The sequence below is a fragment of the Pelophylax lessonae genome, assembly GCF_965119305.1.
Source record: "Pelophylax lessonae genome assembly, chromosome: 9".
NCBI classification, from domain to species: Eukaryota; Metazoa; Chordata; class Amphibia; order Anura; family Ranidae; genus Pelophylax; species Pelophylax lessonae.
This window is the reverse complement of record NC_138776.1, coordinates 133,849,335-133,867,818: the sequence shown is the minus strand read 5'-3', so window position 1 is coordinate 133,867,818 and position 18,484 is coordinate 133,849,335.

The window sequence follows — 18,484 nt, the reverse complement described above, 5'->3', positions numbered from 1 at the left end:
GCGGCCGGCACGGACTTCATATCATTGAAGTCAATGCAGGTCGCTCCAGGTCGCCCCAAAGAAGCTCAGGATCCTTTTTCTAAGTCGGAGCGACTTGTGTCGCTCCTATTAGAACGGGTCCTGTGCTAATCTATAGCAGGCGACCCACGGCGACTTGTGAGGCGACCAGGTCGCCTCACAAGTCGCCCCAGTGTGAACCGGCTCTTAGAAGAAAACGACAACGAAAAAAAAAAAAATCGTGCACAAGATACAACTTTTGTATTTTGGATCACTAAAAACCTATAAAAAGTAGCAATTTTTTCTAGGACAATAAGCTGCTGATAATGACAATATTTTTAATGTTATATTATCGTTTATATGTTTTTGTTGTTCTAGGATTTTTATATAACTTAATATCATTCTCGGTTACATCATGACACACAACTTTGTGGAAAATCAATCGTTCATCCGATTTTCTGATAGTGTGTATTTGATTAGTGTTTGAGATTATGAAAAGAGGTAGTCCCCATCTAAACAGATTGGAGTGTCTAAGCTAAGCAAATAGCAGTCTGTATGTTTGTAGACAACCGATCCAGTCTGCTGACTGATGGGACCAGTTCAGCCAAGAGATTGAGATTGGGGCATTCTTGTCTTTAAAAGGAATATGCAGAGCTGTGCGACAAAATAGCCAGATCAAAATACATTTTTGCTTGTCACTATACTAAACAACTGTTTGCGTGGGCAAAAGTGTTTCTTTGATACTAAATAAAAAAATCTGTGCTGTGGAAAATCTAAACAATGTGCAGCAGCTCTCACAAATAGGTAGAATACACAACCCACATGGACAACAAAAAAATGTGTGGTGCCACTATAAACAGTATACAAAGTGCAAATTGTAACATTCAATTTGCAAAAATAAATCTGCAAATGAATCAGTGCAAAAAATGTAATAAGCAAGAAAAAGTCCAATAGGATGTTGTCAAGGAGGATGAAACACGTTGGGGGTAGAGTTTCAAGTGCTGACGTCATGCCGCTGCACGTGTCGGCATCGGCTTTCCATATTCATGATTTTACTAAATCTCTATGTATATTGATTTTAGACCACATTGCAAAAAAATACTACACTATTTGAGATTATCCTTGGCTCTTAGTGATCTTTATTTATCCCAGCTAAATTCCATCAAGAGGTGCCATTGGATGCAGATACTGGGAAAGTTTAAAAGCACACTAAGGATTCAGACATAAGTCACAAGTGCATATGCTAATGTAAGGGCAGCCATCTGTTCCTGTGAGTGTTATTTTCCCAGGGAGATGGTGACTGACCACTTTGAGAAGAGAGTTTTTCATATGTGAAGGTGTCAGACTCTTTCTTCAGGATTTTTGCACTGAGTTTACTTTTTCATTGGGACTTTTTTCCCTTTTTTTTTTTTCTTATGGATTTTTTTTTTTGCACTATTCATTTTGCAGGTTGATTTATGCACATTTGTACTTTGTGTAAAATTTTTATTGGCCTTACACATTTTTTTTTTTTTTTTTTACAGTTTTCTTTGATGTTTGGAAGAACAAAAATGGCCCTAAGCCCAAGTATGAGTTGCATGGAACACGGAAGCTGAAATTTCTCAATAATGAGTTTTATGTGGAAAGTTCTGCACTTACTGTAAACTCATGCTCAAACCCAGCGTGACATGGAATATTGTGCTATGCTATTTTCTGAAGTGATTTCAGTCTTGGCATGTATCTTATCAGATTTCTAACTTCCAAAGCACTTAAGGCTAGGTTCATAGCTTTGCTTTGGCATTTTCATGCATTTTGGGCATTTTTCCACAGGCTGACATTGAAATCTATGGGGCAGAATACAGGCATTAATGCACCAAAAAGCACCTGTAATATTATTCCTGAAGCTTGGCATTACAGTGCGTAGGTGATAATGGGTGCCATAGAAAAGAAAGGACAAGCTTTTTCCATGCATTGTCCAATTACAGAAAATGGAGATTGAAAATGAAAAAAAAAAAAATCTACTTATAAACTAAAATTTGTGCCTGTGGTGCAATGAAGAAAAATCTGAATTTAACTGTAGTGGTTATAGAAAATCATATATTGCCGAAGGCTGAAAGGGAAGTGTAGTTGTTAGCACTAAATTGTTATAACATAACTCTGAGATAAGCAGATATTATCTAAACCAGTGTTTCTCAACCTTTTTCATTCAAGGCACCCTTTAAAATTCTGCAAATTTTTGAGGCACCCCATTGTAAAATGTAAAAAACAAAAGTAATAGTTTTATATAATGCAGCAACATTCACACATGTAGGACACCCAACGTTACAGTTAATTTATTCTTCCAAAACAAATACACCTTTTGAACACTGGGGCTGACTAGCATTCCAATGTTTTTCTTCTGCCTCACTTTCTCTCCCTCACTTAGTTTATGTAACCCCAGATGGAGAGAGGCAAGGAGGGGCAAGGATTCAGTGCAGGCCCCCAACATCCTTCTTATTAATTGGTTGTTAGGGCTCTGAAGGTTGTAATGGCACACAAAGAAAACTTGTAGCTTTGCGTAGCTAAAAGGCAGGCTTGATCCATCTGCTTGCTTATATACAGTTTTCGGGAAATTTATAGACATTATGCCATGACATCCCTGAAGACACCTGAAGGCATTGCAGGCTGCAACACCCTGGTGGAAAACAGCTGATCTGAATACAAGAGGCATGTGCATTCTTACTTGAATCTTGAAATGCCTTGAGTAATTCTTCCATATCTGTACAGCACATTGCCTCTGTGCAAGAGCTTTCTGTAAGAAAGAGCAGTCACTGTTGCTTTATATTTTTGTGCAGAGTGACTGGTTTTGTATCTGCCCCTCATATAGTTTTTGCAAACAGCTTGTAGTGGGTGGACTTATTGATTCCTTCCCACAGCTCTGCACAGGCCATGCACAACACAGTAATGGTATCACCACTAGAAATGGGCAAGCGATTTGGCCCGAGCATGAGTTCGGGCCAAACATTGGATGTTCGCCCGTTTGGCAAACACCCAAACAGCCCTGATTGTCTGAAGCCGTGAAAGCTTTGCCCAATCAGGGCACAGAGCACTGTCAAAGCCATGATTGGAGAAAATAATGATCCAATCATGGCTCATTGCTCTTAGTCCTGCCCCACACTATAAAAGTATTCTTTCAATAGTGGCCAATTGTAGTGTGATATCGAGTGGAGAGAGGTAGAACAGGGCTCTGTTTAGTGCTACTAGAGAGTTATACATCGTACACATATTCAGATAATCGGACGACTTATAGTTCGCATTTTGTTGCATGATACTAATATCGAATTCAACAATGCATATAAACGTAGGATTTTTTTCGTACGATTCTGGAAAAGCTTCCTGGTTGCGTAGCTATGTATCAGATGGTGCAAAAAAAAAAAAACAATGGCAGCCAGGCTTTTTCCGTGCTATTTTAGTGTTTCTGATCATGTGCAGTCTTTGTCGATCGATTTTTAGCGGACACATAGTGTACTGATTAAACGATTGTCGTTCGCTAGGCTATCGTACAACAGAAGTTTTCCTGTTTATCCCTTCGGATTTTGTTGGACGAACTGTCGTGATCGGCTGTCAAAAGCTGTGTACTAACGATCAGATTATCGTGCGATCAGTTCAAAAGCGAGTTTTATCGTACGATTATCTGAACATGTGTACGAGGCATTATTGTGCTATTCTGATTCTATTGTCAGTGTAGAATATCAGTTTAGTGTGAATCTAGTGATAGTTCAGTCAGTTTGAGTGTAACAATCATTTTTACTTTAATGTCACTTTAGTGGGAATCTAGTTATAGTTCAGTCAATGTGAGTGTAGTGACCATTAATTTTTACATTAATGTCAGTTTATTTTGTCAGGGCAGATTTACTTCAGTATAGTGTGTAAGTGCACATTTAACACAGTATATTTCAGTGTGTTACTGCACGTTTAACACAGTATATTTCAGTGCGTTAGTGTACGTTTAACGCAGTATATTTCAGTGTGTTACTGCACGTTTAACACAGTATATTTTAGTGCATTAGTACATGTTTAATGCAGTATATTTCTGTGCGTTAGTACACGTTTAACACAGTGCATCTCATTGCATTAGTGCACGTTTAAAACAGTATATTCCTGTGCGTTACTGCACGTTTAATGCAGTATATTTCAGTGTGTTACATGCCGTTTAATGCAGTATATGTCAGTGCATTAGTGCACGTTTAACAAAGTACATTTCAGTGCGTTACTGCACTTGCAACGTAGTATATTTCAGTGCGCTACGTGCCATTTAACGCAGTACATTTTAGTGCATTAGTGCAAGTTTATCACAGTATATTTTAGTGCATTACATGCTGTTTAACGCAGTATATTTCAGTGCATTAGTGCGCATTTAACAAAATAAAATTCTGTGCATTACTGCACATTTAACGCAGTATATTTCAGTGCATTACGTTCCTTTTAACGCAGTAAATTTCAGTGCGTTACTGCACGTTTAACAAAGTATATTTCAGTGTGTTACTGCACGTTTAACACAGTATATATCTGTGCGTTAGTACATGTTTAACGCAGTATTTTTTTAGTGCATTAGTGCACATTTACCGCAGTATATTTCTCTGTGTTAGTGCACGTTTAACACAGTACATTTAATTGCATTAGTGCACGTTTAGCGTAGTATATTCCTGCGCGTTACTGTACATTTACCCGCAGTATATGTCTGTGTGGTAATGCATGTTTAGCACAATATATTTCATTGCGTTACTGCACGTTTAACGCAGTATACTTCTGTGCATTAGTGCATGTTTAATGCAGTATGTTTCTGTGCGTTAGTACACGTTTAATGCAGTATATTTCAGTGCATTAGTGCGCATTTAACACAGTATCTTTCTGTGCATTACTGCGCGTTTAACATAGTATATTTTAGTGCATTACGTGCCATTTAACGCAGTGCATTTCTGTGCGTTACTGTGCATTTAACGCTGCTTATTTCAGTGCAGTAGTGCATGTTTAACACAGTAATTTTCAGTGCGTTACGTGCCATTTAACGCACTATATTTTAGTGCGTTAGCGCGCGTTTAACACAGCATATTTCTTTGTGTTACTGCACGTTTAATGCAGCATATTTCAGTGCACTATGTGCCATGTAACGGAGTATATTTCCATGCGTTACTGCACATTTAACGCAGTATATTGCAGTGCAACAGTGCAGTTTTACTGCAGTATATTGTAGTGTGTCAGTGGAGTGTGTCTGTGTAGTACTCAGGTTAAAGTGCACCACACACCACTTTCCATTAATTAAAGTGCATCCACGTACACATTTTCACATCATTATGTGGACTCTGCTTACAATTTTGAAGGATGCAGGACAGGGGTCAGTGCAGCAGCTTGTTGTGACGCCACTTCTCCATACAGCTAGTTGTGAGGATGAAATATTTGTCAGCTCTACCCCCTCTTCCTCCTCCTCCTCTTCCTCCATGCCCTCCTCTGCTGAATTGTCCTACGAACCACAAGTACCCACTAAGCGTTCAAGGGACTATTCAGCCTAAAAGGTGCCATACAGTGCTTCAGTTGGTGTGTCTAGGGGACAAGAAACACACCAGAGCAGAGTTTATTGCAGCTGTGCAGGGCAGGCCCAGAGGTGAATTACGCCATGGCAGCTGGAAGCAGGAATGGTGGTGTGCGATAATGGCACAAACCTCCTGTCCGCTCTTAGACAGGAAAAGTTGACACACATGCCATGCCTGGCACATGTCCTCAATTTGGTGGTGCAGCGTTTCTTAAATAGGTACCCTGGGTTGGAAGAACTGCTAAATCAGGCCAGAAGAGTCTGTAACCATTTTGGGTAGTCATACACAGCCAGTGCTCAGTTGGCTGAAATTCAGCGGGAATTCCAACTGCCCGTAAACCGCCTGATTTGTGACATGCCCACCAGGTGTAACTTGACTTTGGCAATGCTGCAGCTGCCGCACACGCAGCAGAGGGTCAATGAGTAACTGTGTGAGTATGGCACAAGCACAGGCTGAGGCCAGCTCAGCTTTTTTTCCCACGCCAATGGCTGCTGATAAATGATGCATGCACTGTACTGTCACCATTTGAGGAGGCCAAAAGGATAATGAGCTGTGACAATGCATGCATCAGTGGCACAATCTCTGTTGTGTTCCTGCTGGAGCAGACTCTGTGAGGCATTATGAACAGGGCACTCAAGGCAGAGCAGCAGGAGGAGGACATCCTTTCCTCTCAAGGCCTGCTTTATGCAGACACCATTTTTCCTACGCCACAGAACACACAAGAGGAGAGGGAGGAGGAGGAGTATTCTGGCAGCTTTGGAGGATATGAAGCAGAGGAAGACATACGTCAAACCTTAAGAGATGGTTTTCCATCCCCAGAACCCTTGGGAGTAGTACGTGGCTGGGAGGAGGTAGTTCCAGATGCTGTAATCCTCAGTGACCGAGAGGAGTCTAGTTTTCATGCCTCCGCAAACTTGCGGTGCATGGGCTCCCTCATGCTTCAAAGCCTGCGAAAGGACCCAAGAATACGTGGCATCAAGGAGAGGAGTTTATCTAATGCTTTTCCCGACTCTGGTAGGTTACAGTGTCATGAAAAACATAGTTTTGAGGCTGCTGTTGATCAAGAGAGGAGTGGTGGAGAAGGGGGCCGCCTAAGTAATGCATTTCACAATTTTTGTAGTCCTCACCGCCCAGGGCTTTCAGCTCTCACATCTCATTGGCAGCATCTGCATCATATGGTGGACAATTATCTAGGGGCGAAAACAGAGATGGAGAGCTTTCCAGAATTTGACAAGTGTGCAATTGAGCTGCTGGGCTGCCCTGCATCCAGTGTGCTTTCCAAACAGGCATTCAGTGCTGCTGGAGGTTTCGTCACTGATAATAGAACGTGTCTGTCCACAGACTCTGTGGACCATCTGAAATTTATCAAAATAAATCTGTCCTGGATTACCAGCAGCTATTAGGTTTTGGGATTTGGAATCTCTGCAAAACTTCTAGGCTGCCTAGCATTGTGTGTATTGATTTAATCTGGAAGAATTTTATAGGTGTAGGTTTCATGGGCACAATTAACACCCAAAGGCCAATTTTTTCACACCTGTTTGACGGGTGCATATCATTTAAATTTTTGACAGCAAGGCCAATTCTTGCTTTCATCAAGAGTACCTCTAAAGGGTTACAGTGTTAAGGCAAAATGAAATAGCAAGAGAGCTACTCAAAAGACAGGTAATGTTCCCACGTGGTGTTTAAGCTGACAAAATCCAAACTTTATTGAATATATAATAAACATGTATCTAAAAATATCACATATGTCGTAATATATGTGATATTTTGAGATACATGTTTTTTATATATACAATAAAGTTTGGATTTTTTTTCAGCTTAAACACAGCATGGGAACATTACCTATCTTTTGAGTAGCTCTCTTGCTATTTGTTTTTCTTTTTGCTATTGGTTATTTACCAATGATTGAGACGGTGAAGCGTAATCCCCTATAAAAACTTCCAAAGACTGATTTTTCCACACTTGTCACTTCTATCCAAAGTCTGTGGAAGAGATACCAGAATTTATCCAAAACATCTCTAATCTTCTTCCCAGTGCACTACATTATGGCCTCATTGTACAGACTGGCTCCTCAAGCCGTTGTTTACAAAATAAAGAAAGCTTGCAGGGAAAATGTCATTTTTTTGGCTTTATAAATGCAATTATTGCTGCAGCAGGTTCTATACACAGTACAGATGTTACATTTTACAGGCAGACTAAGGGGACCAGGCACTATATTGAAAGGAACTTTTCATTTTTATTGTTAGTTCTCATTTTTATGCTTTCACTCTAAGCATCACTAAATCACTGCTTATTTAAAAATAACGTTTTTTACAAACTTTTTTTCATTGATACATGTCCCCCAGGGCAGTACCTGGACACCTTTCACCATTGTATGCCCAATTACTTGCATATAAGCCTTCAAAATGTGCACTTTTGATTTTGTACAGTTCGGGTCCCATAGACTTCAATGGGGTTCGTTATTAGGTTCCGAACTTTCGCGATGTTCGAAAGTTCTGGTGTGAACCGAACAGGGGGTGGTTCGGGCCATTCCTAATCACCAATAATTCCACAAGGTAATGGCTGCATTTGCAAACCCAGCCATTTAAATCTACATTGCCACGCTCGAATTACAAACCAACCAGGTGTATCAAAATGTGTAGAAAATTCAAATAGAAATATAAGTCCCAAATAAGTCCAAAGATGTGATGAGAAGAAATCTGTCTACTCAGGAAACACCAAAGTGTACCCCCACCTTGAATACCGAAGACTCATACCTGAACATAAGGACCCTTTATATGCAAGGAGTCATGTGAGCTTATGATTCAAGAGAAGTGTACTTTTACAGGTGCGGTTGCATTCTGCAAATGCAATTGCTCCAGAGCTTAGTAAATAAGGTAAAGCTTAACTTTACAAAGAATACCTATTCACATGCAAGGAAAACAAGAAAACAGCATTTATGCTTGCACATGATTGAATGATGGAAGTCAGTAGAAGTCTCCCTCATTTACTAAGCTCTGGAGCAACTGCACTTGCAGAGTGCAATTGCACTTGCAAAAGTGCACAGTCTATTTTTCTTTAGTATATCAACTCCAATTTATCATCTGTATGAGAATTTGCATCACCTCTGGGTCTCCACTTGCAATCACCAAAGCCTCATATCCAGTAACATAAGATGGTCAGCTGTGACATAAAAAGAGAATCTGGATGGCCCACATACTGTAACACTTATCACATAGTCTGGATGACCCTCACTGCTACAAAAAGTCACCAATCGAGGAATCCCAATGAGTACACCTCACATTCCATGTGCATATTACCAGTCTGCCGATAATATGCACATGGGATGTGACATATACTCATTGGGATTCCTTGACAGGTAACTTTTTTTATTGTTGAGGGTCATCCAGACTCTGTGATAAACTTTATACTATGTGGGCCTTCCGGATTATCCTTTTATGTCATGGCTGAACATGTCAATGTTACTGGATGTGAGGCTTTGGTGATTGCAAGTGGAGACCTGGAGGTGATACAAATTCTCCTACAGATGATACATTGAATCATAAGCTCACATGGCTCTTTGCATATAAGGGGTCCATATGTTCCAGTAAGAATCCTTTCTATTCAAAGTGGTGGTACAGTTTGGTGTTGAGAATATCCTGAGCAGACAGATTTCTTCTCATCATATCTTCGGATTTATTTGGGACTTACCGTATTTATCGGCGTATAACACACACTTTTTCCTCCTAAAAATGGAGGGCAAAACACCAGTGTGTGTTATACGCCGATCTATTAAAAAAGAAAAAGCCGGGCAGCACTGAGAGGCAGAGGGGGCGGGCCGGGCTGAGCAGAAGGAAGGACGAGCGGTTTCTGTCATAGAAAGTCCTGCCTCACAGGACGTATGACGTCTATCACAGGCGTCGGGACGTCAGATGACAGCAGCCGCTCGTCCTCCCTTCTCCTCGGCCTGCCCCACCCCCTCTGCCTCAGCGCTGCCCGGCTTTTTTTTTTTTTAACTATATCGCTGCTCTGTGCAATGGCGTGTATATGTATTTTGCAATGGCGCTGGCGAGGCTGCTTTGGGGACACTGTGCTGGCGAGGCTGCTTTGGGGATACTGCGCTGGTGAGGCTGCTTTGTGGACACTGCGCTGGTGAGGCTGCATTGGGGACTCTGCGCTGGCGAGGCTGCTTTGGGGATACTGCGCTGGCGAGGCTGCTTTGGGGACACTGCGCTGGCGAGGCTGCTTTGGGGACACTGCGCTGGCGAGGCTGCATTGGGGACACTGCGCTGGTGAGGCTGCATTGGGGACATTGCGCTGGCGAGGCTGCATTGGGGCACTGCGCTGGCGAGGCTGCATTGGGGACACTGTGCTGGTGGAGCTGCATTGGGGACACTGCGCTGGCGAGGCTGCATTGGTGGACACTGCGCTGGTGAGGCTGCATTGTGGACACTGCGCTGGCGAGGCTGCATTGGTGGACACTGCACTGGCGAGGCTGCATTGATGGACACTGCGCTGGCGAGGCTGCATTGATGGACACTGCGCTGGTGAGGCTGCATTCACGAGCACTGGTAAGACTGGTTAAAATTTAAGCTTTTTTCCTAAATTTCCCTCCTAAATTTGAGGTGCGTGTTATATGCCGATGCGTGTTATACGCCGATAAATACGGTATATTTCTATTTTCATTTTAAACACATTTTGTACTTTGAGCGCGGCAATGTAAATTTAAATGGCAAAGTTTGCAAAGACATTTGGTGAACACAATGTGATTTTTGCATCCTTTGTGGCTATGGAGGATTATATTTAAATTAAAAGATGACGTTTATGCAACAACATAGACCTATACCAAAATATATATCTGTGAGCTACAAGCACACCAGTGTAAATAATATGAGTAAACCCAATGTGTATAGTGCTGCGCTGTCAACAAATTCCTTTTAAAAATATATAAATTAAACAAATTGTGACAAATCAATCCAGAAATATCAATAAAAAAATATAAAAAAAATGAATGTTCACCAAAAGGTTAGCATTTTAAGTGTCATGCTCTGATGAATGAACAGAGTTCTAATCATACATTTAATCTGGCAGTCCTACTTATGTGGAGACTGCTGGCTAAAGGCAACTAATTGATTGATATTGCTGCAAAACTGGTGTTTTCCCCGGTATCATGATATACATGGTTCACTTGATTGTAAAATTCGTCTGAAGATCAACGGTCAGAGGTGAACTAACTATGCTATGTTGCCATAACATCATTGTCTCCCTGATGATTTTGACTTGCCCTATTTAGTGGATATGTGGTCACTTTTTAAAACATTTATGACCTCTAAATCTTTCTGTGGCTCATATTGCATCGAAATGTTAGAGATGTTGAAGATATGAAGTTTGATGTGCATTGTCTTTATTAGTGGGTTTCCTCGTATTCATCATTATTACAAGATGTGAAAGTTATATATGGGTTGTTTCACATAGGATCACTCTGCAATGCTGTACACATGAAAGACAAATATTTCCTCCTCATGGGACAGGATCTATTTTGATGTGGGATTAGGAAACAATTTTTCTCATATAGGTCCTACAGGGGATCTTGTTCATGTTAACATTTTTGAATGGGGGTCTATTACCCTGATTAACATTTCATTATTAGCAGGTTTTTGAGGGTGCTGGCCTTTTCTATATTTTATAATTATACTTTGGTCAAAGTGTTTTTAATAACATATATATTGTTTTGTCAGATGCAGATACAGTACTGTTGATGAATGTAATTGTTTTGGTGGAGTTTGAAGACTAAATCAGGTTTTTTTTTTTTGTGTGTGTTATAGACTGTCCCGGCAACTCCTCCACATTCTGAATTTTTATTATTACCATTCTTGATTAAGGCTTTAACTTTAATTTTTTGTAATTGTAACATTGGGCAAAATACCTTGCAACCAGACTTTGGAAAATTCCATTAGCAATGTCATATATGTGTTTGTATATTCTCTGCCATAATTTAGGTTTGGTTTATCCTACATAAAGGGTTGGCACTTAGACTTTAATAGATAAACCAGCCCTGGGATTCGGCAATTGGCAAAATGTTGTAGGTTAAAACCCCTGCCTAATGGTACAATTATATTGCAATCAAGAGCTAGCATTCTTAAATCTTTAAGGCCTCTTTTACACGGGCGTTCCGTATGTCCCCATCCGTTTGTGGGTGATATACGGACATAATGCAAGTAAATGGGATTGCGGATGTCAGCGGATGACCATCCGCTGACATCCGATTTGCATCCTTTCAGTTCTGTTCCGTTTTTTTGGAACGGAACAGAAAAATCGGATGTCAGCGGTGTCACCCGCTAACATCCGCAATCCCATAGACATACATTATGTCCGTATATCATCCGCAAACGGATGGGATGATATGCGGACATACGGACCGGATGACACAAGTGTCATCCGTGTCCGTAAAAAAAAAAAGTGCCAGATCGCAATACGGTCCGCTCCGTGTGAAAGAGGCCTAACTTTAATTTAAATATAGCTCCATGTGTATAGTGCTCCACTGTAAAAAAAAAACTACTTCCCAATCATATAAAGTAAACAAATTGTGAAAAATCAATACAAAAATATCAATAAAAATATATAAAGAAATAAATTGCAAATCCTTGTGTGAATTATATTTATAAAGAATATGTGTTCAAAAATTACCAACAGCAATATCCAAAAATCAATGCCCAAAATCCAGTATGTGGAGTGAAATCTAGTCCCAGATCAATTACAGATTGCATAAAGACCACCACCAAGAACCCTTATGGACCCTGAAATGGAGGTATTACCTGGCGTATATGTGGAAGTCTTTACTTGTTATTCTCTCTATTTAATATTAAATTCCTACAGTGGACTTGCACTTTGCACCACTTCTCTTGCATTCTGGAATTGATTCTTGTTATGTGTTCTAATTTGCTGTCTAAATAAAATTTGCAACTTCCTGTGTCTACTTTACATCTCCTTCTTCAATGGCATTATATGGCATGCTTTTTAAATACCGTAGCAGTACCCAGCTTTCACGGCATTGTGAATCAATCTTTTATTGATGTCTCTGCAAATGCTGCATAAGGCCTTGTTCACACTATCAAAAAAGTTTTTATGTGCGCACTTAGGTCGCAGGATACCTAGGCTCACAACAATACTTAGAGGTGCCACATCCTTGATACTGGAATTGGAAATTGGAAGAAAAAGAAATGGGGACTTTATTGGCACCGGTATTAAAAAAAGTATATATTTTATTGAAAAAAATCACAAAGAGATATATTTGAAAAGAAACATGACAGAAATATACAAAAAAATCACATATATTTAACATACAGTAGGATTCGGTGGTAAAGCCTCAAAACCATGTGCAAATGAGATCGCACAGCCTATTAGGTAGACAGAGTTGTAACAAAAATCGCATACATCACAGAGTAACCTGTATTTCATAAGACGGCCGGAGAGAGGGATAGTAGCCATCTCCAAAGGTCGTCTGTACAGTATAAGTAATCAGACGTTGAGTTAAATCCCAGTTGCCCTACATGTTTCGCTTAACATAGTAAGCTTCTTCTGGAGCACGTGATATAAGCAAACATCTGAAAGAAAATTCAGGTTGTGGAACTTTGTGGTAAGCTGAGCCAGGTAGGCTATAAGAAGTAACGAGGGGGTCAGTACACTGTGGTTGGAGCAATTACATAAGTCCTAATCGGATTGAGGCCACCTTGTAGTGGACACCAGTAGCACCTAATGGTAATGGAGGGGCCAGAAGGAGGAAGGCACACTGCCATGGCGGTATCCCCATCCGGGGGGGTGTACATGTGGTCGTGGGACCTGGAGCATACCTGCGCTTACATCTACCAGGGTCTCAGGCACACGAGGCGTACCCACCTCGTCCTGCTTTGTTTGGATTGGAAGGCAGTGTGCCTTCCTCCTTCTGGCCCCTCCATTACCATTAGGTGCTACTGGTGTCCACTACAAGGTGGCCTCAATCCGATTAGGACTTATGTAATTGCTCCAACCACAGCGTACTGACCCCCTCGTTACTTCTTATAGCCTACCTGGCTCAGCTTACCACAAAGTTCCACAACCTGAATTTTCTTTCAGATGTTTGCTTATATCACGTGCTCCAGAAGAAGCTTACTATGTTAAGCGAAACATGTAGGGCAACTGGGATTTAACTCAACATCTGATTACTTATACTGTACAGACGACCTTTGGAGAGGGCTACTATCCCTCTCTCTGGCCGTCTTATGAAATACAGGTTACTCTGTGATGTATGCGATTGTTGTTACAACTCTGTCTACTTAATAGGCTGTGCGATCTCATTTGCACATGGTTTTGAGGCTTTACCGCCGAATCCTACTGTATGTTAAATATATGTGAATTTTTTGTATATTTCTGTCATGTTTCTTTTCAAATATATCTCTTTGTGATTTTTTTCAATAAAATATATACTTTTTTTAATACCGGTGCCAATAAAGTCCCCATTTCTTTTTCTTCCAATTTCCAATTCTTGTTCACACTATGTCCAATGAGTTGCATTTTTGTGTATACTACTGCATAAAAAAATATTGTGAAAATGTTACATAGAAAACTGGAGGGGGCGGGGTCTTACGGATGTGCAAAAGTGTTTCAGAATGTTTCATTGTGAATCATTGGAAATAAGATTGGTTGCACTGCACTCCAACAAGGTTTACTTGGGGGTGGGGTGTGGGAACACATATCAGTATTTTAGCTGCAACTAAATGTTTTATTTAGGAGTTTTTTTTTTTTTTAATTGGTGAGGAGCTGGTAGCACTGTGTTTTTCTCTAAAGGTTTCCTAAAACGCCATTACATTTTCAGATGTTTTACTTTGTATATACAGTCATCCCCTTGTTGACTTTTTTTTAACATATTTGAACAGACAAACATTAGATCTTTCATCCCAGTGCCTAAAGATAAGGTGATATGTGTGAAGAAATGGCATTAACTGACACGGTGTTGTAATTTTCCTAATTAAAGGAAAATGCAGATGTGTCATGTGTAAAAAAAAAAAGTACACATCTACATTTACTATCATTTCAAATCCAAATGTTAATACTGTTTGTACCCCTCATTAGAACTACCTTCAGGGGTATGCAAGTGGATCTTAAGCCTCAGATATCTAGGGTCCGGTCTTTGCTATATATGTATGTGGTGTAATCATGCCAAGATAAAAAAAAAGCTCTCTACAGCCCATAGAAATAAACTTGTAGACAGTGTTGGGGGTAACTAGTTACAAAGTAACTGATTACAGTAACTACATTACTTTTTTTGGTAATGAAGTAATGTAACTAGTTACAATACTAATATTGGTAACTACACTACTTTACTAGGCTATAGGAGGTAACTACACTACTTTACTAGGCTATAGGAACGCGCTTTCCTGCGTTACCCAAGCCGTGCGATACAAGCGTTGTTTCGAAGAATAGAGAGGGATGAAGTTTATGACTTTTTGTTGCACTTTATGTTTTATTCTGTTTTTTCAGGTTTTGTTCTCATGTTTCCCAAAGCCTGTGTTTATACAATAAACTCTATGCAGAAAGAGTGTCATGTATCTTCTTCTACACGGTCAATTAAGAAAGAGGAAAGTAAAGTAATAAGTAGTGAAGTTACTTTTCAATTGCAGTAACTAGTAAAGTAATCACGTTACAATTTACAGAAGTAACTAGTAACTAGTTAATTTTTTTGAGTAACTACCCCAACACTGCTTGTAGATGCCTAGGAGACTGGCAAGGGATTTAAAATGATTGTTAAAATATTTGAAATTAATCATTCCACTGTAAGGAAAATAATCATAGTTGTGTAGATATTAAACGACTGATAATTTAGCCCAAGAGTTGACCATTTGGTGCTAAATGAAGTCTCCAAGAATCCCAAAAGTAATAAAGTGCATGCAAATTAATAAAGTGCATGCATTAATGATTTGTTATTTTTCCCAGCATTTCTGTATAATAGAAAATCTGAATAAAAATTTCTTGAAAAAAACGTATACAATAAGAATACAATAAGAAATAGTTTGAACAAATTTAACTGCATGAGAGGTGTACAAAAATAAGGTATTTGCTGTTCAAAAAAAACACTAGATCAAGACTAGATTGTGCCACTGAACATATGGGCAAGGACGAGGTCTTATGGAGCAATGTGCTGTAGATGGTGAATAGTAGAGATGGGCCGAACGACACCCTGTACAGTTCGCACCAGAACTTTCGAACATCGCGAAAGTTCAGAACGGAATAACGAACCCCATTATAGTCTATGGTGGGACCCGAACTGTACAAAATCAAAAGTGCACATTTTGAAGGCTTATTTGCAAGTAATTGGGCATTAAATGGTTATGGGGGTCCGGGTGCTGCCCTGGGGGACATGTATCAATGAAAAGAAAGTTTGTAAAAAAACTTCATTTTTAAATGAGCAGTGATTTACTTCTGCCCAAAGTGAACGCATCAAAATGAGAAATAACAATAAAAACAAAAAACTCCTTTCAATATAGTGCCTAGGGCTTCCCCTTAGTCTCTTAGTGCTCTATATACTCCATGCAGATGAGATCCACTCAGTGCTCCTCCATGTGTGCACACACCCCATCCCCCTGTGCAGTTATTACTCACCAGATCCCTAGACCCAAAGTGATGTGGGTCTGGTAACGTTAGTTAGCATAGGTATTTATGAGACCTATATTCTGCCTTCTTATGCCTCGTACACACGCAACGATTGTTGGCCGTGAATTTTCGGCCAACGTCCGATCGGCCGATTTTTGGCTTGTTAGTATGATGCTTCCGACAACCGACTGCAACTTTTCGGCCGAACAAAATCTGGTGTGCATGCTATAAAATTTTTGTTGGCCGTCAACAGAACGGCCGATTTTCCGTCAGTCAGTACAGATTTCGGCAGACAAAAATCAGATGAACAAGACTGGGCATGCTCAGAGAAGAAAAAGTAAACCAGCACATGATATCACTTCTGAAGTTGGTTGTTGTTGGCCGAGAAAATTTGTGTGCAGTCTAGAGCACATTTCAACCAACACAACAACACTGGACAAAAGACGGCCGATTGGTCAGCCGATAATCGTTGCGTGTGTACGAGGCTTTACTCCAAGAATCCAGGTGTTTAGGAACTTCAGTTGCACATTTTCTGCTTACAATCCCCACAATATGCCTTTATCACCGTGATCTGTGACTTGTCATTGGGGGGGCTGATGTAGTCAGTCCGGTTGGTATGGTCCCAGAGCTTAGTCATACATTCCCAGGCAGAGCACGTAGCGCTCATCTCAAGTTGTTTATTGATTATTTGCACTGATGGAATTACACAGGGGAGTGTGATGAGCAGCAAGGGTGATATCACAAGGATTAACATTTATAGGGGAATCTGTGGCACAGTATACACATTTGACAGATCTGGTTTTTGATGAGGCCAACTCCTGCATGAATGATTGATTATTTTGGAATCGTTGATGGGGACTGGTCATGAAAATATCTTAATTGCAGTCTGACCCAATCCCCGTTACTGGAGGAATGAACTGATTATGTAGTCCATGGGATCATTTGTTAGTATGTTTGTAAGATAATGAAGCAGTCTGCATAAGCTGTCATTGTTCTTTTCAATCACTTACCTTGGTCCCAGCTTCAGTTTGATACTGCAGATGGCAAAAACTGTCATATTTTGACTACCATAACTACTTGTGCCTGTAGTGCTGCTTTTCTAGTAGAGCAGTGGAGCAACGATGTATTTGGGAGGAGAGCATAGCTAATAGATGGTGGGGGTGCCTCAGGCCTTATCCCAAAGAGGCTGTCTCTGCTTTTCTCTCTCAATTCCCTACTAAAACACAAGAGATAAGGATGATGATGATGAGCCTCCCAGATTTTCTCATTTTCTTCCTGCACATTCCCCCCTTTGCCCCTGAAAGCAATCTTGTGACAAATCAGATCTGGAGGGTTTTCTGTTTTCTCACCTTTTTTATTGTGGCCAGTAAGTGCTGTCTCTAAGAACATAAAATGAGAGGTGGCATTCGTGATATTCTACACCTCTCTACCAGCCCAATCAGGTGGCCTCTCTGAAAGGACTTGGCATACTCTTCCTTGAGAAGGCTGCCTGGGATACCAAATCCTCCTATATTTTGCCCTTGGTTTGGGCTGCTCTCCCACCTGCGCAGAGTGATTTTCAGTTGTTCTCAGGCATCTTTTTTGAAAGTTTTTGGAGCATAAATTAGCCAATGGAAAGCACTGGGGGGGGGGGGGACCAGATCTTACAGGCTAAAAATGTTTGAAATATGCGTAATAAAACACTAGAATATGCTTGGTTTGAGTGTTTACAGACATTCCTATTAAAGTCAAGGGGGGCAAAAATGCACAACTCTGCCTCAAGAGTAGCTCATGTAGCTATTGGAGTGTCAGACATCAAGCTACAGGTGCCTGAAAGCTCGTATGTGAATGGACACCATTTAGTTAGAGATTTTGATTGTTAAGAGTTTTGGAGCTTTGCGCTTTGAGCTACAAAACATTAGCTGTGAATAGAGACCTTCTGCTGTGGTATGTGGGTAGTTAACTGATTTTCATTTTCCATACAGGTGTCTAGGCATAAACAGGTATACAGAAGACATATTGCCCTAAATTGATGAAAAAATTAGATTGTTTAATTTCTTTTATAAGGAATGTTTTAAAACAGAAAATAAAAATGTGTTTTTTTATTTATTTTTTCTAGAATTGTCGCTATTTTTTTGTTTATAGCGCAAAAAATAAAAACCGCAGAGGTGATCGAATACTGCCAAAAGAAAGCTCTATTTGTGGAAAAAAAGAACATCAATTTTATTTAGGTACAGCATTGCACGACCGCGCAAGTGTCAGTTAAAGTAACGCAGTGCTGTATCGCAAAAAATGTCCTGGTCATTAAGGGGGTAAAACCTTCCAGTCCTTAAGTGGTTATATAATGAAAGTGG